General features: G+C 40.6%; 1 protein-coding gene across 7 annotated transcripts in view; it reads right to left on the reverse strand.

The window, feature by feature from the left end:
* Positions 1-20,832, reverse strand: part of LOC127006447 (uncharacterized) — a 398,934-nt gene extending 378,102 nt beyond the window's left edge. For all 7 annotated transcript variants that reach the window (XM_050876409.1, XM_050876407.1, XM_050876427.1 and 4 more), the window contains exon 1: positions 20,035-20,832. The gene's annotated coding sequence lies outside the window, so the exon portion shown is untranslated. The remainder of the gene's footprint in view (positions 1-20,034) is intronic.
* Positions 20,833-23,213: the final 2,381 nt, after the last annotated feature.

Raw genomic sequence — 23,213 nt, forward strand, 5'->3', positions numbered from 1 at the left:
TTGGTCCATACTGCCCCCCGAATCTCTTCATGGACGAAGTCGCTCAAGTTAGGGTTGATTGAAGATATGGGCACCATGTGGGTAATCTTTCGCCACTCGGCGATGGCTTGAAAAATCAGCGTGTTTTGATGGGACTCGAACCTAGGTCCACGGGCTCACCACGCCCGCACGGTGACTATTCGGCCACCGCCTTCACAATAATAATAAAAAATTAAGAAGTTACGTGTTCTGTAGCATTTTTTTTTTTTTTTTCATTATCTAGCACCCGTGGGAGTGATCGTTTGATAAATGACATGGGAAATGTAGTATAGATCCATCAACGCCGCGGTGTATATAGCAGTTAGCTTGAAAATGATCATCGTTGGTTACCAAATAAAAAAAGGTGGGGACAGAAAACGGCCCTGTGGAACAAAAGTCGGTACTGGTTAGGAAAATTGTGGCCGTACACCGCAGCGCCATTAGATTAGCAAGAAAGGAAACGAGATGAAAGTGCAGAAAGAATAAGAGTCCGTGAAATGTAAGTTTGGAAAGCAAAGATTTGAGCCACTCAAAATCTTTCAAAATGTCTAAGACAGTTTTAAAAGTCTTTAGAGGCTTCATAGGTAAAATCATTTCATGTAAGTGCTGAGGATTTTGAAAGGCTTAAACTTCAACTGCCTTCATTTTCTTGAATGCACTTAACGTAGCACTTAAATATAACCTAAATTGAACCACCAAGCAGCTTTTTTTTATTGTCTGTCCACTAGCTCTCAGTTATTTTAGTCTGCTTCCACGTCTGCCCCTCTCTCTCTCTCTCTCTCTCTCTCTCTCTCTCTCTCTCTCTCTCTCTCTCTCTCTCTCTCTCTCTCTCTCTCTCTCTCTCTCTCTCTCTCTCTCTCTCTCTCTCTCTCTCTCTCTCTCTCTCATCATCAGCATCATTCTTCCTCCTCCTCCTTCTTCTTCTCCTTCTTCTTCTTCTTCTTCTTCTTCTTTTCTTTCTTTTTCATTTTTTCTTCGTTTTCCTCTTTTTCTTTTATTTTCCTCTCTCTCTCTCTCTCTCTCTCTCTCTCTCTCTCTCTCTCTCTCTCTCTCTCTCTCTCTCTCTCTCTCTCTCTCTCTCTCACATTTTTCTCTTCAAGCCGCTGACATCCACCCTGGACAAGCTATTTCCAGAAACCTGCACCGAAAACACGCACGGGGAAAAAATGAAGAGACATCCTTGAGGGCCAGAAGTGAGGTAGGAAGCGGAGGAAAAACGGTGCCGAGAAGAAGTGGGAGAAATAGTGCAAGTGAGCAAGAGAGAGAGAGAGAGAGAGCGGAGAGAAAAAGAAAGAAGGAAAGATTGGCCCTGCGCACCCAATATCACGTGTTGTATATTGTCGTGCACGGCGCTGCGGACACGGTGGGACAATGGAGCAGCGCCTTTGACTCTTTATTAATGTTCACGTTGTCTGCGCGCTGACCATCGACCTCTGTAACGGATTCTTTTTTCTTTTTATTAACTGTTTCCTTTTTCCCCTCTTGTCTTCGTTTTTTGTGTTTTTTTCATTTTTTTTTTTTTTTTTTTTTTTGGGGGGGGGGGTGACAGTGTTACCAAGCAAGTTTCCTGCACGCTCGACCATCGACTTCTATTCCGGATTCTTTTTTTTTTTTTTTATTTAGTGTTTCCTTTTTCCCTCTCGTCTTCGTTTGCTTTTTTTTTTCATTCTCTTCTTCTTTCTTCTTATTGGGTGATAGTGTTACAAAGCACGTTTTCAACACGCTCGACCATCGACTTCAATTACGGATTCTTGTTCATTTAGTGTTTCCTCCTTTCCTCCTTGTCTTTCGTGTTTTGTTTTGTTTTTTCTCTCAACCTCTTTCTCTTCTAACTCTTTCTACACGCTCAACCATCGGCATCTATTACGAATTCGGGTTTTATTATTAACTCTTTCCTTTTCTCCCCCACGGTCTTCGTTTTCTTCACTCTCTCAATCTTTTTTTATATTTCTTTTGGTGGTATATCGGGTTACAGCAGGGCAAGTAGGTGTTTTTTCATACTCAGCCATCTCTGCTTCTATTCGGATTTCGCTTTTTATTAACTGTTTCCTTTTCTTCCCTTTAGTCTTCGTTTTCTTCATTCTCTCAGTCTTTTTTATATTTCGTTTGGTGGTATATCGTGTTACACCAGGGCAAGCAGGTGTTTTTTCATTCTCAGCCATCTCTACTTCTATTTGGATTTCGCTTTTTTATTAACTATTTCCTTTTCTTCCCTTGAGTCCTCGTTTTCTTCATTCTCTCTCAATCTTTTTTCTGTTTCTTTTGGTGTTACATCGAGTTACAGCAGGGCAGGTGGATGGTTTTACATACTCAGCCATCTCTACTTCTATTCGGATTTCGCGTTTTTATTAACTGTTTCCTTTTCTTCCCTTGAGTCTTCGTTTTCTTCATTCTCTCTCGATCTTTTTTCTGTTTCTTTTGGTGTTACATCGAGTTACAGCAGGGCAGGTGGGTGGTTTTACATACTCAGCAATCTCTACTTCTATTCGGATTTCGCGTTTTTATTAACTGTTTCCTTTTCTTCCCTTTAGTCCTCGTTTTCCTCATTCTCTCTCAATCTTTTTTATATATTTCTTTTGATGCTATTTCGGATTAAACCAGGGAAGGTGGGTGGTTTTACACGCTCATCCATCTCTACTTCTATTCGGAATTCGTTTTTTATCAACTGTTTCCTCTCAATGTTTTTTTTTTGTTCTATTTCTAATTAGATGCTCGCGTTACAAAGCCCGTTTTCTACACTCCCAATCATCGACTTCTATTAACATTTTCTTTTTTTTTATTTACTGTTTATTTTTTCCAACTCGTCTTCGTTTTTTCATTCCCTCTCAATATTTTTCTTTCTATTTCTTATATGATGCTAACGTTACAAACCCCGTTTTCTACACTCTCAATCATCGACTTCTATTAACATTTCCTTTTTTTTTATTTACTGTTTATTTTTTCCAACTCGTCTTCGTTTTTTCATTCCCTCTCAATATTTTTCTTTCTATTTCTTATATGATGCTAACGTTACAAAGCCCGTTTTCTACACTCCCAATCATCGACTTCTATTAACATTTCCTTTTTTTTTATTTACTGTTTATTTTTTCCAACTTGTCTTCGTTTTTTCATTCCCTCTCAATATTTTTCTTTCTATTTCTTATATGATGCTAACGTTACAAAGCCCGTTTTCTACACTCTCAATCATCAACTTCTATTACGAATTCTCTTTTTTTTTATTTCGTGTTTCCTCTTACCCCGGTCTTCGCCTTATTTTTCATTCTCTCCCAATCTCTTTCTTTTCATTTCTTATTTAATGCCAAGTGTTACAAAGCAAGTTCCCTGCACGCTGACCATTAAATTATATAACGAATTACTTTATTTTTATTTACTGCTTCTTTTAATTCCCCCGTCTCGTCTTCGTTTTGTTCATTTCCTCACAATATTATTCTTTTTATCTCTTATTTGATGCAAGTGTTACAAAGCAAGTTCCCTGCACGCTGACCATTAAATTATATAACGAATTACTTTATTTTCATTTACTGCTTCTTTTAATTCCCCCGTCCCGTCTTCGTTTTCTTCATTTCCTCACAATATTATTCTTTTTATCTCTTATTTGATGCCAAGTGTTACAAAGCAAGTTCCCTGCACGCTGACCATCAACTTTAATAGTGAATTACTTTATATTTATTTACTGTTTCCTTTTCCCGTCTCGTCTTCACTTTCATCATTCCCTTTCAATATTCCTTTTCTACTTCTTATTTGATCCTGGTGTTACAAAGCACGTTTTCCACACACACAACCATCGACTTCTGATACGGTTTCTTTCATTTTTATTTACTGTTCCTTTTTCCTTTTCCTCTGTGTTTTTTTCTTTTCCATTCTCTCAATATTTTTTTTTCTTTCAATTTCTTATTTGATGCTCGCGTTACAAAGCACGTTTCCCACACGCCAGACCATCGACTTCCCTTACGAGTTCTTTGTCTTCCCCTTCCCCTTCCTGTCTCTCTTTTTCTTTCCCTCGCCGTTTTATTTATATTCAATCAGTGGACGTCAGCCTCACTTAAACTTACTACCACGGCATTTCCTGCACGTAGACTTAATAGCAAATTCGCTTTCTCCTCTTTTTTTCCGTCTTTATTTTTTCACGTCTCTTTTTTTTTAATCTCTTCGTTGGCTCGAAAGAAGGAAAAAAGAATTCCAGACAGTTTTCGTGCTGCGTGGTCGTGTGCCTGCGTGCGTGTGTGTGTGTGTGTGTCCCTTTGACGCACCGAGATTTGGATCAGCTAGAGGAAGCGGCAAACTTGTGGACAAAGACGGAGATTCTCTGATTTTACGAAAGGGAAAGTGCAGGCGACGGTACCTTTTTCTGTCTATCTGTCTGTCTGTATGTCTGTCTTTCTGTCTATCTCTGTCTGTCTGTATCTCTTTTTCTGCGTCTTTCTGTCTGTCTGTCTGTATGTATGTATGTCTGTCTGTCTTTCTGTCTATCTCAGTCTGTCTCTCTCTGTCTGTCTGTATCTCTTTTCTGCGTCTCTCTGTCTGTCTGTTTCTGTCTTTCTGTCAAGTCGGTCACACTATAGATTTTGTTTTCGTGTGTGTGTGTGTGTGTGTGTGTGTGTGTGTGTGTGTGTGTGTGTGTGTGTGCGCCTGTCTGTCGGAAAATATTTTCTGATAGATAAATGTATATAGATAAATGGCTATAAATATATGAATAGATAGATAGATTAAAATACAGATAGGTAAAGAGATAAAAATACTAAAACGACAAGTAAACAAAGACGAATACAGAGCTAGACAAATAGAACGTGAAAGAGATTGTGTGTGAGCGTGTGTGTGTGTGTGAGCGTGTGTGTGTGTGTGTGTGTGTGTGTGTGTGTGTGTGTGTGCGCGCGAGAAAAGACAAGAGAAACACAGGGCACTTCTCACAACAATTTAATTCAGACTTGAAATGAGAAAGTTGAGAGCGTTGAATGGCGCTATTGCAAGTGACTGAAGAGAGAGAGAGAGAGAGAGAGAGAGAGAGAGAGAGAGAGAGAGAGAGAGAGAGAGAGAGAGAGAGAGAGAGAGAGAGAGAGAAAGAATGAAGCCCAACATTCTGTTCGCTTTATTTGCTGCATCGATGCATGCTGTGAGAATTTTGAGGTTTGACGCGATTTTGACCCCAAGTCTTTTGACGCATTGAACTTTTTTGTTTAACGCGCGCATTTCGTTCTCGAACTCTTCTTATTCCTCGTTTCCAACTTGAAGGACCTGGCTTGTCTACGTTATCTCCAAACATCCACGTCGTTGATGTAAATAATGAAGAGACTGGGCCAAGGACGAGCCGAGAGAGAGAGAGAAAGAAAGAGAGAGAGAGAGACAGACAGACACACAGACAGACAGACAAACAGACTAATAACAGATGCGTCGCAGTCACGTCAGAGAAAACACTAACGTACAATTCACTTCGTCATTAGGAAAACAATGAAAACGAGACGTATGAAATTTTCCTCTTATGAAATCATCGTTTTAACACTAACCAATACGCATAACAGACACGCAGACAGACACACAGACAGGAGAATGGGGATAAAAATATATATTACCAATGTCAACATGCATGGAACGTCCGGCTAATCAGGCTTCTCTCTACGAACGAAATAAAGCTACGGTCTTTTACAGCGTGTTTCCATTCAACGTCTAACGAAGTGGAAATACGAATTCTTGCTACAGTAGAATTATGAAAACTTTTGCTACGGATTTGGATTCACTGTTTAAATTGCTGGCGGCGGTATCCATGTCTGTCTGTCTGGCTGGCTGGCTGGCTGTATGTATATGTATGTATGTATGTATTTATGTATGTGTGTATGAAGAAGAAGAAGAAACAGAAGAAGAAGAAGAAGAAGAAGAAGAAGAAGAAGAAGAAGAAAAGGAAGAAGAAGAAGAAGGAAAAGAAGAAGAAGAAGAAGAAGAAGTGTGTGTGTGTGAGTAAATAAATACGTAAAAAGTGCGTTAAAAAGTGCATAAGAAGTGCGTTAAGTGTGTAAAAAGTGCTTAAAGTGTAAAAAGTGCGTAAAGAAGTACGGTACATAAAAAAAAACTGCGTAAAAGTGCGTAAAATATTGTTATCATCATCATCATCATCATCATCACCATCATCATCATCAGTTCCATGTTATCCCCTCATCAGCATAATCATCGCTACTGTATAATCAACCATCAATCTTATCTCAGTCCTTTCACCTACATCACGCTCCCCCTCCTCACCATCCTCATTATATCCATCATCTCCCATTACTTCTTCCACATTCATTATTTTTTTCTCTTCCGACTTTTAATTTTACTCATTTACCTTCCTCCCATTTCTTTCTGCTTTCAATTTCCTTTTCAATGTCGTGTCTTATTTTTCTTTCTTCGCCCTGCAGTATCACCCTAGGAGCTAATTCCACAGTCCAACACCGTGTCTTTTGTAACAGCCCGAACCAAACTATACAATCCCATGCAATCCATAATGGTAAAGTTTTCTGCTCACCACCAGATACACAAGAGATTTCCTTTCCTGTATAGTTTCCTCCAGTTTCTGAATTTAAATATGATCACCAAACACTACACAAGGAATTTTCGAAGTCTTTGGTATATTGGTTTGGGAGCTTACCAATCCATCAAGGCGAACTGTGAAAGGGGCCCTAAGATCGGTATTTTTTATGCTTCCACCTCTCAAATGAACTACTTCCAATGGCCGAAAAGGAGATTAATCGGGTTTTCATGTGTGTTTTGTCACATTCATGGTACAGAAGGATCAAACTACCACCAGGGTCACTGAACTACCCATGGAAATGCCCAAGGGCCACTTTCACAGTCACTTTGTTTTGATCGTTACCAATGGCGGCGATCGACGCTATAGTTTTTCACGTGAAACTGGCCTCTGGGGTAGTGGCGGCTGCAGAGGAAGCGAGAGGTGTTGAGAGTGTGTGGTGAGGTGCGGGGCTAGGCTAACCCCGCAGTCGCCACTACTCCAACGGCCAGTTTTACGTGGAAATACTATAGCAGCAATCGCCGCCATTGGTAACGATCAAAACGAACAAAATGACTGTGAAAGCGGCCCTAAAACACCTACGAAAGCCTTGTCAAATATATAATGAGCTAGGGCAACGAAATGTTTAAGGCATTGGCCCTAAAGAGTTTTGGTATCGTTACGCCTCGGCCAAAAGTATCATCCGTTAAGAAGTTTGTTGAGAGCGCAGGAAGGGTCAATACAAGCACCTTCCCCGAAGCCGCTCTTTTTCAGCCGCGACACTCAGCTCTACAAGCGAGTGTTCGACGTACCCGGCCATCAAGCTCGCTCCTCCCCCATGCAGCGCCACTCCCCGCCGCTTCTGTGTTCCCTGTACCTGTCGTCCTTTATAGTCGCCGTTCCCTGCCTCGGTTTATAGTTCATAGTGCTCGAACGTACTGCTACACACACACACACACACACACACACACACACACACAGTATATATATATATATATATATATATATATATATATATATATATATATATATATATATATATATATATATATATATATATATATATACTGTAACTCTGCATAACAGTGACATCCCTCTAGCAACAGTTATATTGCAGCTTCTCCACGACTGCTTTCCTAGAATACTTAGTTCACTCGAGAAACAAAACATTTTTCCACTCTTTATTTATATTTCCCTGTCAACAATTACCATTACCAGCAGCAGCACCAGCCCCGGAGAGGTCAATACACGGGAGTGTCTCCTCAAGGAGAAGTCAAGAGTCATACAATTTCTGAATTTTGCTTCCTCATAATGTATTGCAAACAGAAACCTTTCATTTCATTTTCTAACCATAGATAATTTGCAAACATACATGGGAAAACGTATTTCAACAGACATTGGCACTCAAAGCCCTCTCCTTGCCTCTCATAATTGAATGAAGCTGAAGAGACCCCTTTAATAAATAAAACTGCTTAACCGTGTCACTGGACTGGACTCCAAACGATTCTATCTATAGTGATGAAAACCATTTAGCGACAAGCCACCACTCGAATGTTACGAGAGAAAAAAAATCAACGAAAAGAAAATAGCTGTTCCGTTACAAATAAAATAAAAAAATAAGGATATGGGATGTGGGAGAATAATCAAGTCCTACATCCACATCAAGCAGCTGTAAAGGACAATCATATGGGAGAATCACAAAAGAAACCACAGCTGTCCGCTCAGCAGTTTACGCAGGACTACGGATAAAACGCAACTGTCGTAGGAGACATAATAGCAGATTTGATTGTAGCAGTGGTAGGAGTAGTTGTAGTAGAAACAGTAGTAGTAGTAGTAGTAGTGGTATGTATCAATCTATCTATCAATCTATCCATCCATCTATCTATCTTTCTATCTATCTTTCTGAAAAAACAAGACCAAGCATGATTATCGTTCACATCTAGCACAAAATAATTACGTAGTTGCTCAGAAATTGATCCTCCTCAGTAAAAAAAAAATAAAAAAAAATAAAGTGAGCACCTTTTCGTCTTCATTATGCGAGCGCCACAAAAGCAAAAGCGAGAAAACACAAGGTCACAACAACGAAATTACAATCGCTGGCATAATTACTACTGAGGCCAGAGAGGAAGGATGTGTGGGAAACGACCAAGCTGACGACGACCTGTGTGTGTGTGTGTGTGTGTGTGTGTGTGTGTGTGTGTGTGTGTGTGCGGGAGATTTGGCCATGGAGGAAAGTATTGGTTCCGGAAAGCATACAACTGGATGAACGAATGCAGGCTTGAGGGAGGGAAAGAGGGAGAGGGATGCTGGAGAAAGACAGGAGAGATGAAAAGAGAGAGAGAGAGAGAGAGAGAGAGAGAGAGAGAGAGAGAGAGAGAGAGAGAGAGAGAGAGAGAGAGAGAGAGAGAGAGAGAGAGGGAGGGAGGGAGGGAAAGCTGGAACAGGAGAGCTCGGGATATGGAGAGGAGGAGGAGGAGGAGGAGGAGGAGGAGGAGAAGAAAGAACTGCATAAACCAGATGAGATAAAAGCAGAAGGCTGAGGGGAATAGCGAAGTAGATTCAAAGGGAAAGCGAAGAAAAGGAGAAGACTAAAGAAGAGGAATGAGGATGAAAGGACAGGAAAGGAGAGAAATACAGAGAAGAACCAGAGAGTAAAAAAAAATAATGAAGAGGAGAAATAAGGGAAGCAAAATAATAGTATCAAAAGGAAAAGAAGAAGAGAGAAAACACGAAGTCGAAGAGAAGGGAGAAAAGGGAATGAGAGAAGAGAGAGAAGAGGAAATCTAGATAATAAGAAAAGGAGAGCGAAAATGGGAGGATAGGTAAATGGAGAAGAACGGAGGGGAGAAGAGGAGAGAAGAAATAAAAGCTGAACAACAGGAAAGGAACAGAAATAAGTGAACAGACAAGAATATAAAGAATAAAACCAAGACAAAACACAGAAAAGAAAACAGGAAAGAAGGGAGAGAGAGAGAGAGAGAGAGAGAGAGAGAGAGAGAGAGAGAGAGAGAGAGAGAGAGAGAGAGAGAGAGAGAGAGAGAGAGAGAGAGAGAGAGAGAGAAAATACAGAGAAATATAGAGAGGAGAGGAGAGGAGATGAAAGGAGAGCAGAGGAGAGATAAGAACATAAGAACATAAGGATCCCGCAAAAAACCAGTTGACCTTTGCAATGCAGCTCCTGTGAACCTAACCCCACCTAACATCACTATCAATGAATTTATCTAATCCTTTTTTTAATGTGTCTATCGTATTGGCACTCACCTCATGACTGCCAAGCCTGTTCCACTCATCCACTATACTCTGCTCGTGAACCAATTGAAAAAGTTGGAACAAATCACTTTCGGTGTGTGTGTGTGTGTGTGTGTGTGTGTGTGTGTGTGTGTGTGTGTGTGTGTGTGTGTGTGTGTGTGTACGCGAGATTTGAGGAGGGAGGAAAGTATTGGCTCCGGAAAGCATACAACTGGATGAACGAATGGAGGCTTGAGAGAGAGAGAGAGGGAGAGGGATGCTGAGAAAAGAGCAGGAGGGAGGAGGCAGAGAGTGAGAGAGAAATGCTGAGGCGAGGGCAGGAGAGGGAGGGAGGGAAAGCTGGAATAGGAGAACTCGAGAAATGGAGAGGAGGAGGAGGAGGAGGAGGAGAAGAAAGAACTGCATAAACCAGATAAGATAAAAGCAGGAGGCTGAGGGGAATAGCGAAGTACGTACATTCGAAGGGAAAGCGAAGAGAAAGAGACGACTAAAGAAGAGGAATGAGGATGGAAGGAGAGGAAAGGAGAGAAGTGTAGAGAAGAACCAGAGAGCATGAAAACAATGAAGAAATATGGTGAGCTAAATAACAAGATCGCAAGAGAAGAAAAGAAACACAAGTACGATGAGAAAGGAGAAAAGAGAAAAATAGATGAGTGAGGAGAAGAGGAAAGGTAGATAATAAGAAGAGAAAGAAGAGCGAATTAAAGAGGGAGCAGCTAGATAAATAGAGGAAGAGAGGAGAGGAAAAGAGGAAAGGAGAGAAGAAATAAAAGCTGAACAACGAGAAAGGAACGGAACTAAACATGAAACAGACGAGGTGAAAAAAACAAAGCTGACAAAATATAAAGCAGGGAAGAGGGGAGAAGACAAAAATCAAATTAGGAGAGGCTGAAAAATAACAGGAGGGGAATGGAAATGCGCGAAGAAGCATGAAATGGAAAAAAAATAGGGAAGACACGAAAGCAAAATGGAGAGGAGAGAAGAGGAGAGGAGATAAGAGGAGAGGAGAGGAGAGGAGAGGAGAGGAGAGCAGAGAAGAGGAGAGAAGAGGAGAGGAAAGAAGAGAGGAGATAAGAGAACAGAAGAAAAGAGAAGAGAGGCGAGGCGAGGCGAGGAGAGGAGAGGAGAGGAGAGAAGAGAGGAAAGAGAGAGGAAAGAAGAGAGGAGAAAAGAGAACAGGAGAAGAGAGGCGAGGAGAGGAGAGGAGAGGAGGGGAGAGAGGAGAGGAAAAAGCAAATCATGGTGTGTGTGTGTGTGTGTGTGTGTGTGTGTGTGTGTGTGTGTTTCACGACTCCCTCACGGCTCGTATTTTGGCGTAAGAAGACACGGGTGAACAGACGGAGAAGTTGTAAAAGCATCAAAGTTAATTGTCGATACTGTCGGCAGTGGAAGTAGTAGTAGTAGTAGTAGTGATGGTCTTTGCTGTTGTTGTAAAAAAGAAAAAGCAGAAGAAGAAGAAGAAGAAAAAGAAGAACACGAGGAAGAAGAAGAAGAAGTAAATGTAAATCTATCACTTTTTCGACACACACACACACACACACACACACACACACACACACACACACACACACACACACAGAGAGAGAGAGAGAGAGAGAGAGAGAGAGAGAGAGAGAGAGAGAGAGAGAGAGAGAGAGAGAGAGAGAGAGAGAGAGAGAGAGAGAGAGAGAGAGAGAGAGAGAGAGAGAGAGAGAGAGAGAGAGAGAGAGAGAGAGAGAGAGAGAGAGGGAGACAGGACGGTATAAAAAATGCATATAATAAAATGAAAATAAAAAAAGAGCATATACACTCTGAGGAGATAGGTCAACATACAGGGCCAGGAGCGGCGGTGGGGGTGGATAGGAGGGAAGAAGGGGAGGAAAGGGGAAGGGTGAGGGGGTGATTGTGTATACAGTGCATGCGCGGAGACAGACTGTGTGCACACTCTCGTATACTCCCCAGCTGTGATTCTCCTCCCCGCTGAGATTCGCCTCCCCGTAACTGCTGTTCACGCCGACTGCACAGATAAAACATAACAAAAAATATATATAAAAAAAAATCCACATACCAAACGTTCCCGACTCTGCGATATTGTTTACGTATTTTTTAACGACCAGCGATCACGGTACATGTATATAAATTACGCAGTTAAGTGGTCTCCTCCTATTGCTGGCAAGTGGGGATTTTGCGGGGATACACTGTACACCATGCCCTGGAGTCTGGTTATATTGACTGTAATAAACCCGATGTCGAGTACTGGCTTATTTTTTACGGTAGAGGAAGCAGACCAAGAGCAAAAACAACTAACAAAATAACAAGCCAAAAGAAATATAAATAGAATCTTCTTTAGCTTTTCCCTGCTATGTCTCCTTTGCTATAAAAAAAAAATAGTTTCCTTTTTTTGTGCCCTTGTGCTGTCTCCTTTGCTGTAAAAAAATAGTTTCCTTTCTTTTGTATCCTTGTGCTGTCTCCTTTGCTGTAAAAAAAATAGTTTCCTTTTTTTTGTATCCTTGTGCTGTCTCCTTTGCTGTAAAAAAAATAGTTTCCTTTTTTTGTGCCCTTGTGGTCTCCTTTGCTGTAAAAAAAATAGTTTCCTTTTTTTGTGCCCTTGTGCTGTCTCCTTTGCTATAAAAAAAATAGTTTCCTTTTTTTTGTATCCTTGTGCTGTCTCCTTTGCTGTAAAAAAAATAGTTTCCTTTTTTTTGTATCCTTGTGCTGTCTCCTTTGCTATAAAAAAAATAGTTTCCTTTTTTTGTGCCCTTGTGCTGTCTCCTTTGCTATAAAAAAAATAGTTTCCTTTTTTTTGTATCCTTGTGCTGTCTCCTTTGCTATAAAAAAAATAGTTTCCTTTTTTTGTGCCCTTGTGCTGTCTCCTTTGCTATAAAAAAAATAGTTTCCTTTTTTTGTGCCCTTGTGCTGTCTCCTTTGCTGTAAAAAAAATAGTTTCCTTTTTTTGTGCCCTTGTGCTGTCTCCTTTGCTGTAAAAAAAATAGTTTCCTTTTTTTGTGCCCTTGTGCTGTCTCCTTTGCTGTAAAAAAAATAGTTTCCTTTTTTTGTGCCCTTGTGCTGTCTCCTTTGCTGTAAAAAAAATAGTTTCCTTTTTTTGTGCCCTTGTGCTGTCTCCTTTGCTGTAAAAAAAATAGTTTCCTTTTTTTGTGCCCTTGTGGTCTCCTTTGCTGTAAAAAAAATAGTTTCCTTTTTTTGTGCCCTTGTGGTCTCCTTTGCTGTAAAAAAAATAGTTTCCTTTATTTGTGCCCTTGTGCTGTCTCCTTTGCTGTAAAAAAATAGTTTCCTTTTTTTGTGCCCTTGTGCTGTCTCCTTTGCTGTAAAAAAAATAGTTTCCTTTTTTTGTGCCCTTGTGCTGTCTCCTTTGCTGTAAAAAAAATAGTTTCCTTTTTTTGTGCCCTTGTGCTGTCTCCTTTGCTGTTAAAAAAATAGTTTCCTTTTTTTTGTATCCTTGTGCTGTCTCCTTTGCTATAAAAAAAAAATGCCGCCTTCACTTACTCCTATAAATTACCTCCCGTTCCTCCAGTCTCTTCGCTAACAAGTCTTATATAACACTACAAACACAACAAATAAAAGAAAAACAGAAAATACCAATAAAGATCATCAACTTGAGAGGTGTCTTGATACTTCCCTCTTGACGGAGTTGAAAGTCATAGGAAGGAGGAAATATACACGAAGGAATTAAGGCTGCTCCGGAGTTTACCTGTTGCAAAATCTAAAACAAACTGGGACCTAAACCTACTGAACGCAATTAATTATCACCTGAGAGGAGACATGACATCCTCAACCCCTGTGGTCACTATGGCATTTGAAGTAAAACTAGGAGGAACTCATCCAACTCTCATCCAAGTAGCCTCAGTAAAAAGAAAGCGAAGAGGCGTATCAGTGCCCATACAGTAGTAAAAGTCAGTGGCAATAATTCCAGTAAGGTGATAAGGCTTCATTTTTCATATCATGATACACAGTGCGCCATGAGTTATGTGATTCACAGATATTTCCTCGGTTAAAGAACATATTGAACGATAATGAAATGTCTGACTGGCCACCTTCAGCTCTTTGGTTCACTGAATTCGACAACACTTCTATTCTTCGGCGGCGTGCTCGAAGACAAGAGTAACAGAACTAAGCGTTGAGGCAAAAGACGCCTGAACATGGTAAACTTGCAAAAACACCGATCTATTCTTAGCTGCTGTCACGCCCGGTGGAGAAAGCAACATAACTGAGCGCAGCGGAGACAAATGGGCATAACCTACATATGATTAATTTGACATAACGCGATCTATTACCCGCCGTCATTCCTGCCGTCAAGAGCAACATAAGTGAGCGCTGAGGCAACACACACACACACACACACACACACACACACACTCCGGTAGCTCAATCGGTTAGAGCGCCGCGCTGCAAGGCTTCACGGTCAAAGAGGCGGCACTTCGAGCCCCGCTCAGGCCGGATTCTTTCCGCTGACTAGGAGTGGCTACTGTCTCCCCTTGAAAAAGTAAAGGGGGATGGGGTGTGTGGTGTGTGAGGTCCTGGCAGTACCCAGAGATCGACAATAATGAGCACTTGCTCACGTCGTGAGGGTACCTGCTGGAGAAAGCGAGCCCAACTCGTGATCAGGCCGTGGTGAATTACACACACACTCCCACAGGTATCCGGGAGGGAGAAAATTATAATTATTCGAGAAAATTATCAGGAAAATTACTCCAATCTATTATAACCAGAAATATCCGTGACCACAGAGATAAACATAATCTGCTTAATGGCTCTCAGTACGTGCGTTCGTTAATTAAGGTTGGATCTTGTCTTACTACTCTTTTGTCATTTTACAGAGGTTACGAAGCGGCAGATAGGGACGAAAATTACAAGTATGATGTTATGTATCTCGATTTTAGTAAAGCATTCCATAAAGTGCCTCCCAAATACATTCAAGTAATAATAGCCCATGGGACAGAGGGTAAAGTGATGGATCAAGGCGTGGTCGTGTGATAGGTTGCAGAGAGTTCAAGTGTATATATATATATATATATATATATATATATATATATATATATATATATATATATATATATATATATATATATATATATATATATATATATAAGCTGAGATAAAACATCCATTATTTAAATCATGTGAAATAAAAAAAGCCCGCAACATGCTGCCCCAATTAAAAGTGGAGAGAAACACGCCGAAGGACACCGCGCAACAGTTGTCATCAATTATTGAAAATTATTATATAAAAACTTTGGTGAAGAGCACCACTCCGTAACGCTGAAAAGTTTTACCCGTTAATTAAGCCTCGCACCTTGGTCTGCCGCGGCGGTCTTCACTGGCTTCTCGGGGGCAGGCCAGGCGTCAGGGAAGGCGCCTTTCAAGAGAAGGGACACAGAAATTATGCTTGGTGTCCTGCCAGCGTGGCTTAACCATTGTTGCCTTCCATAGACTTGTATCCTCTGGTTTGGGGTCAGTTTCAACAAGGATGGGGTGACTTGCCTGCCATAGGAGAATAAGATTTACACAACAAGCAAGTATGGGGACTTTAGAATTCAAAAAGAGGTTGGATAAATTCATGGATAGTGAGGCAAGGTGGGGTTAGACTTGCAGGAGCTGCCTTGTATAGACCAACTGGTCTCTTGCAGATTCCTTACGTTCTTATATAAGCTAACGCGTGGGAATGATGTCCTGCTTCACGCGGTGTGGAAGGGAAGAAATAAATAAACAAAAAAATGGGGCTGTATTGCCGGTGACTGTGACCTTGACCTCTAGTTACAACGCTCAGTCGTCAGTGGCTGGGCTCTTCCATGAGGCTCACGTTATCCTGGTGGGGACGATGAGTTGCAGACAGAGCTAAAATCAGCCTCTTACCCAGTGAGTTAAAGAAGACACCCCAAAACCGTATCTTTATCTTATTCTGTCAAACGCTTCTGCAAATTCTATCTCTCCATCTTTTTTTATCTCTGTCCATTACTGTGTGTGTGTGTGAGTGTGTGTGTGTGTGTGTGTGTGTGTGTGTGTGTGTGTGTGTGTGTGTGTGTTAAGGTTCCAGCGGCTTGCCACCAAAAGCGTCAAAACTCCCAAGACAAGAACATGCACAGTCTTTCAGGAGCAAGGCATACAGACACATCTCGAACTAAATATGATGTCTATAGGGTTCTTCCTCTTTTTAAGGAGCATGTTGCAGGCTCTTCCATACATGATTTCGTTTTGTACTTGAACTCTTTCCTGTACAGCATAAAAAAGACAGTTTCCTCACTATTGATGTATCATGAAGATCGAGTCGCCGCACCGCTAACACAAGGTTCATCACGTCTTTTTTTTTTTTTACAGTTTTCTTTAAGATGGGAGAGGTTAGAGAATGGGAAAATTACTGTTGTTATTAATGAATGGTGGGTCGCCGCGATGCTAAATTAAAGGATAATCACATCATTTATTTAGTGTTGTTTTCTTTAAGGCGGATGTAAAGAGATGGGTACTGTTACTAGTGCGGGTGATGCTATCTCTAATTTCTTATGACCGATGAAATTACTGTATTAGCAAGTCGCGATTCTTGTTGATGAAGTGTGATCCTTTAGTAACGGTGACACCAAAGATCCACGCCCATGAAATATGTTTTAATGCAGCGCTAGTAGTGCAAAAGAAAGATTTAGCAAAATATTTTATCACCAAATATAGCTGTGCCAACATTACACAACCATGTTTATTCCAGACAAGGCTTCGCCGCAGAGTCGCCTTCTCAAGTAACTGGTGGGACAGATCACACGTCGTGGGTCCGTGTAGTTTGGAACAGCATATGCATCCCTCAACCCTTTATACAGAACCGTACCTATATCTAGATGTGAAGGTCACGTGGGGAAGGGGGGGCGGAGGAGATAAAGTAAAAGCATTACGCGAATAATATAATTTAGGAACTCGAAATATAATGTGTGAAAAAATATGTTAAAGAGATCACAATAATGAATGTTGCTTCCTAATATGCATCAAACATAAACACAATGCGCACAATCTCCATTAGCTAATAACAACAGAGCTGTTGATTTAAATGAGGCTCGTGGATACGCGTCCAAATGAGCTGCACATCACACTCGCTGCTAATCATAAAAGCATACAGCACAAAAAATATATATTATAATTGAGTTCTCTAGAGCTTTCCCCATGAACGTGTTTTCTGATTTGTATGTATCTACACACACACACACACACACACACACTGAATGTTACAAATCCAAGCTCGCTAACACGTAGTCGGTGGCTAAGTGGTCATCGTGCAGACTCGATGATCTGGGGACCCAGGTTCAAGTCCCGCCCACGGCTACAAGCTTACAATATTTAGCCGTGGGCGAAGATAATCCACAGGGTGTCCTGATAATCACCCATCAACCCAGACTTAAGCGAAACTTTCTCAAGAGGATCCAGTGGAGTTCCTGGGTGCAACGCTTGGAGGAATATTACATGGAGTGGCCCTCAACGGGTCGCTCTTCACTGTGAGGTGAAGCAAGGAGGGTAGGGGGGGCGGAGCTTAGCCGGTGGGCGGAGCCAGCAATTCCACCCAAAACATTGCATTTCTCGCTCCCAGATCGTCGACGTAAATGAGCTTGTCTGCCTTATTTCTTCCACATAACATGTTTATGGGTAGGCGGTGGCCGAAGTGATAGCGTACTGGACCAACATTCGCCGCGTGATGGACGACGCGGGTTCGAATCCTCACGCTACCACTCGGATTTTTCGGTCACCGCCGAGTGGCTTAAAACTACCCACATGCTGTCCTGAAGACCACCCATCAACCCGGACTCTAGAGGAAGCCGTCCAAGCGAATCAAGTACGAGTTCCGGGGGGCAGCATGAGCCAATGCAAGATGGCGCCACTATAAACACTCGCCTGCGCCAGAACGGGCTGGGCCGACCATCAGGCCCCACCTGGAAGAAGCCTTGGGCCGACCATCAGGCCCCACCGGGAAGATGCCTACCGGCGCAATAGGCAACAACGTAAAAAAAAAAAAAAAAAAAAAAAAAAGTTATTCAACTGCTGCAGTATATGCACTAAGGATTAATGTACAGGTTTTAACAGAAAAAACACCAGCATTTCCTTGTCTTTATTCCGTAGAAGCTGAGAAGAAATGTTCCACACCCTCCTTGATCCCTCACACTTCCTCTGTATAATGTTCATTAGATATTGACCATGGTCTTACTTTAAAATATAGAAGCATGTACAGCTTTCTATGTAGAGCGTCTCATATATGATCAAAGCTCACTACGAGTAAACAGAAGGAAGTATTGGGGCAAGAAGGAGAAAAACTTTCCCATACGCAAATAATAGTCTATATTTCACTCGACGTCAACTAACCGTGTTACACAATCATGCATGTCATTGTTAGATGTATATTAACCAATAAATGGAGAAAATGCAACATACAGGTCAGGCATCAATTACTGAGAGGGGCTGGTTACATGTTTTTAGGGAGAGAAATGATTGTGGAGTGGCGGAGATGGTTTGATCACCAGAGATGAAAAAAAGAGACTTACAAGATTGGAATAGATAATAGAAGATAACTCGTGTGTGTGTGTGTGTGTGTGTGTGTGTGTGTGTGTGAGAGAGAGAGAGAGAGAGAGAGAGAGAGAGAGAGAGAGAGAGAGAGAGAGAGAGAGAGAGAGAGAGAGAATATTACATTGAATTACATAGATAACCAGACCACACAGGCCCTACGGTCCAAACTAGGTGGTCTGTCCTAAACCTAAGAGGCAGTTGTTATGCGGCCACCATGACGTTGAAACTGACCTAGTGAACATTGAGATGGAGGATATAGCAGCCAATATTATTCTTAAACGATGCAATCGAGTTACACTGTACCACTGATGGTGGTAATCTGTTCCAATCTCGAACGACAGCATTAGTGAAGAAGAATTTTGTGCAATCTGAATGAACTTGTCTACATTTGAGTTTAGCGCCATTATTTCTCGTTCGCGTCGAATCATCCATCACAAACAGCTTGGTCGGATCCACGTTGGTAAAACCGTCAAGTATTTTAAAGCACTCGATCAGTTTTCCTCTGAGGCGGCGTTTTTCAAGAGAAAACAGGTTTAGATGTGACAGCCTTTCCTCGTAGGGTTTGTTTCGTAATGAAGGAATCATCTTGGTTGCTCTACGCTGAACACCTTCTAATTTAGCAATGTCTTTCGCATGGTGGGGAGACCAAAACTGCACGGCATACTCCAAATGAGGTCTGACGAAACTATTATACGAAGGTAGTATAACATCTTTATTCTTGAATGAAAAATTTATCTTAATCAAACCCATCATCCTGTTTGCTTTTTTAACCACCGTGGGCGAGGCTAATACTTACAAGTTTTCTTATGATGTCTGAATGTAGTGCAGAAATGAATAGCTTAATATTATGATGCAAAAATTGTTTTAAAATTGGAGGAAGCCTACCACACTCACCCAGTCCGACTTCTCGGACACTGCTAGACTAATGAGCTTTGACACAACCTTGCACGTCCAATGACTGTAAAGAATCGGTGGACACTGGTGGGTTACACTACACGCACGTAATCGCTCCCAGGGGCTCACTGGCAGTCTCAGTGGCTGGGACAGGTTGCCAGATATTTCAACAAGGAAAAGAAGATTGGTTGAAAAGAACACTTCTACGAAAAAAAAAAATTATATCTCGAGAGCGAGTGATTTGCGACGGCAAAGCAATACGGGAATGTGTTGTATGCATCTAAACCCTTCATAGAGCACCAAGGTGTTCGTGGATGTGAGACGGGGAGGCCCTGTTGTGAGACGGGTGACAATCTGGAATAATGGCAGCTTTGGTAGCCCTGTGTAGCTAGTGTTTGTTTAGGCTAGATTACGTTTGACCTCTATCTAGGGTTAAATGTAAACACACACACACACGCACACACACGAGGGCACAGCAAGGAATAATATGAGAAAGATATTTAGATAATTTGTTGTCTAATAAGTTCTTTTTTGTTGCCAGTATGACTCGTATCAGTGCTCGTATTAATACAGAAGAGTAACCAAGGTGGCATAGAATGTTGGGATGGCAGTCTTATTTATAATGCGAAATTTATTAACCTGAGATGCTTTGAGTGTGGCTGAAACATCCCCAACTTATACCATTCAACAGTTCTTGCCTCACATATGTAAAAGTAGTAGTAGTAGTAGTAGTAGTAGTAGTAGTAGTAGTAGTAGTAGTAGTAGTAGTTGTAGTAGTAGTAGTAGTAGTAGATGTTGAAAAAATCTGTTATGATCACTGTCTACAAGCTACAACAGTAAAAATAAAAAAAATAACGTCCAACAGTTCTTACCTTGACAGTCGAATCAGTAGCAGTAGTAGTAGTCGTTGTAGTAATCGCAGCAGTAGCAAGCAGAAACAGCACTTGTATTGTTGATGTTGTAGAACGTAATCGTAGTTGTTGTAGTTGGGTTTGGATCGCTGTTCACAGGAAATACACTAATTCCTCTTTTTTTTTCTTATTATTCTTATTCTTCTGACCTATATCGCTTAGTATCTCTTCTTAGTTGGTCCGCCTCCTCTCTCTTTCTTGAGCCTCTTCTCAGCTTAACAATCACACATTTTGATCCCCATGGTGAGTAAGTAAGTAAAGCAAAAAAGCTACTCAGGAGAAGATACCGAGTCCTTCACCTCCCCCACGCCATGCGGTCACTCACTCACTCAACGGTTCGAAGCTGAGGTCGGTACCATCACACTGACACGTGACACACTACATAGTCACTTGTGTCCCGCCTCGCACTGGCTTCCGCGGCACTGTCATGGCGATAAGGTATTTGCACGGCCCCTCCACGCAATACTAATGATAAGAACACGATGACCACCACGCTTGGCCCGGTCTTCCTCCCACGTCAACAGGTGTCAAAGTCTCGTTCACCAGGATTCGAAACCTTAAATTCGGGCAGGCACTCACTGTTCCCTTCCCTTCCCTCACGTAGCACTCGGGAAAGTATGAATAACCTCGGTAACACGCAGTCTGAAAGTTCGTGTTCTTCCTGGTAACGCAGTCTAGTTCGAATTCCAGAGCGACCAACGCCAGAGGCGGACAGTGCCGTACACCCCCCGTGCTGGCTGATGGTGGACTAAGGCAGGCGGCGGAGACACACAGCAGCGGCGGGAGCAGCAGCAGCAGCAGCAGCAGCCTCCCGCCTCCGCCACCATCTTCAGCCCGTGCAAAACTCATCACTCCCTTGCGATATGAGATCACGATGTGGCCTCCTCCAAGGGCCAGGGCTCGTATCATGGTCAACCAGATGATGATGATTCAAACAACAACAACAACAACAACAACAACAATAATAATAATAATAATAATAATAATAATAATAATAATAATAATAATAAAAATAATAATAATAATATATAATATTAAGAAAAATAATAATAAGTAAACTCTACCCAAACAGGTCAAATCAGCATTCTTCCGAGTTTGTGTTCTAGAACAGAATAGATGAATATAAAAAATGATAAGGGGGAGGGACAGGCAAGTCTTTAACCTCAATTTTGTGTGTCCTAGCTCCTGCATCCACTCATGGTCGCCTCTCACGACACGCAGTGGAATGCAAGGGATCGACATGGTAGTTGACCTGTGACTGAAGGAATTTCTAACGATAATCATAAAGATGATTAAAGGCAGTGACTTCTCAAGTAATGGACGGCGGACTCTTGATTTTGCGGTGCCCTTGTCATTAAGCCGCGAATTTTGGAAAATCAACCGCTTTGGTGCGAATCGCCATAACTCCCTTATTTCTGGGCCTACAGAAATGTTTTTGGTATCAATCGACGGCAAAATGAAAGGGCTATATTTTGTATTAAGCGACCAGGCTCAAAAACCGACTTGAAAGGGTAAAAAATCGAATAAATTCGCAAAAAAGACTGAAAAAAACTATTTTTAAGTTCCCAACCTTGAAACCCACTCATTTATTGAGAATTTCAAAACACTTTTTTAACAAATAATTTAGCCCTACCAATGTGCTTTCCAATATGATGCATAATATTTCCCTACTCCTAGTAGTTTCGTCGCTAGAGCTCACAAAGTAAACCCTTTTGAGAGCGATTTTGACGAACTCCAGAAACTTTGACGTTTTTGTCCAGCGTGGCATTGCTATTGCCTCTAGAAGGCTGTAATTTGGCATGTTGCCCCTCTTGGCAATGTAGTTTGACCAGCTCGAAGGATTTTTTGATAGCTTGATTCCAAGTTTGTCGTCGAGCCGTCACAATATAGCCTGTTTTTCGGCCCTTTTGCCGCGATTTGGACACGTCCTAATTTTTGCTTATAACTTTTTTTTATTTATTTAGTGCTTTCCACTTTTTTCTGATTATTAATCTGTATTAATAGAGCTTTCATTTGCCACCAAGCACGCCTTCCTAGCTTCAGTAGTTTTTGCTCGAGCTTGACCAGAATTCGCGACGAAAATTCGCCGAATCTGACTCATTTCATGCGCCGCGACGAAAAACCTTCCTGACGCCACAAAAATTAATATATCTGCATAAAAAATCATATATGAACACTTCAATATGTTGACTATCTTGTATTAAAACCATTTTAAGATATCTATATAAAAAGTTACTATTTTTATATAATCATTTCACTATATTAATCAACCTATAGTAAGCCTAATTAAACATGTTATTCCTATTTTTTTTTAGTATTCAACCATATTTCATTCCATTTATGAATAATACATTTAATTTGCTTTCTTTGGATACCAAAAAAAAAAATATATATATATATATATATATATATATATATATATATATATATATATATATATATATATATATATATATATATATATATATATATATATATATATATATATATATATATATATATATATATATATATATATATATATATATATATATATATATATATATATATATATATATATATATATTAAATTTTATTCATAAATGGGAAGAAATATGGTTGAATACTAAAAAAATAACATGTATAATAAGGCTTAGTATAGGTTGATTATTAAAGTGAAATGATTATATAAAAATAGTAACTTATATATATATATATATATATATATATATATATATATATATATATATATATATATATATATATATATATATATATATATATATATATATATATATATATATATATATATATTAAAATGGCTTTAATACAAGATAGTCAACATATTGAAGTGTTCATATATGATTTTTTATGCAGATATATTAATTTTTGTGGCGTCAGGAAGGTTTTTCGTTGCGGCGCGTGAAATGAGTCAGATTCGGCGAATTTTCGTCGCGACTTCTGGTCAAGCTCAAGCATAAACTACTGAAGAAAGGAAGGTGTGCTTGGTGGCAAATGAAAGCTTTATTAATACAGATTAATAATCAGAAAAAAATTGGAAATCACTAAATAAATAAATAAAAAGTTATAAACAAAAACTAGGACGTGTCCAATTCGTGGCAAAAGGGCCCAAAAACAGGCTATTTTGTGACGGCTCGACA

Source organism: Eriocheir sinensis, chromosome 3, assembly GCF_024679095.1.
Source record: "Eriocheir sinensis breed Jianghai 21 chromosome 3, ASM2467909v1, whole genome shotgun sequence".
Lineage (NCBI taxonomy): Eukaryota > Metazoa > Arthropoda > Malacostraca > Decapoda > Varunidae > Eriocheir > Eriocheir sinensis.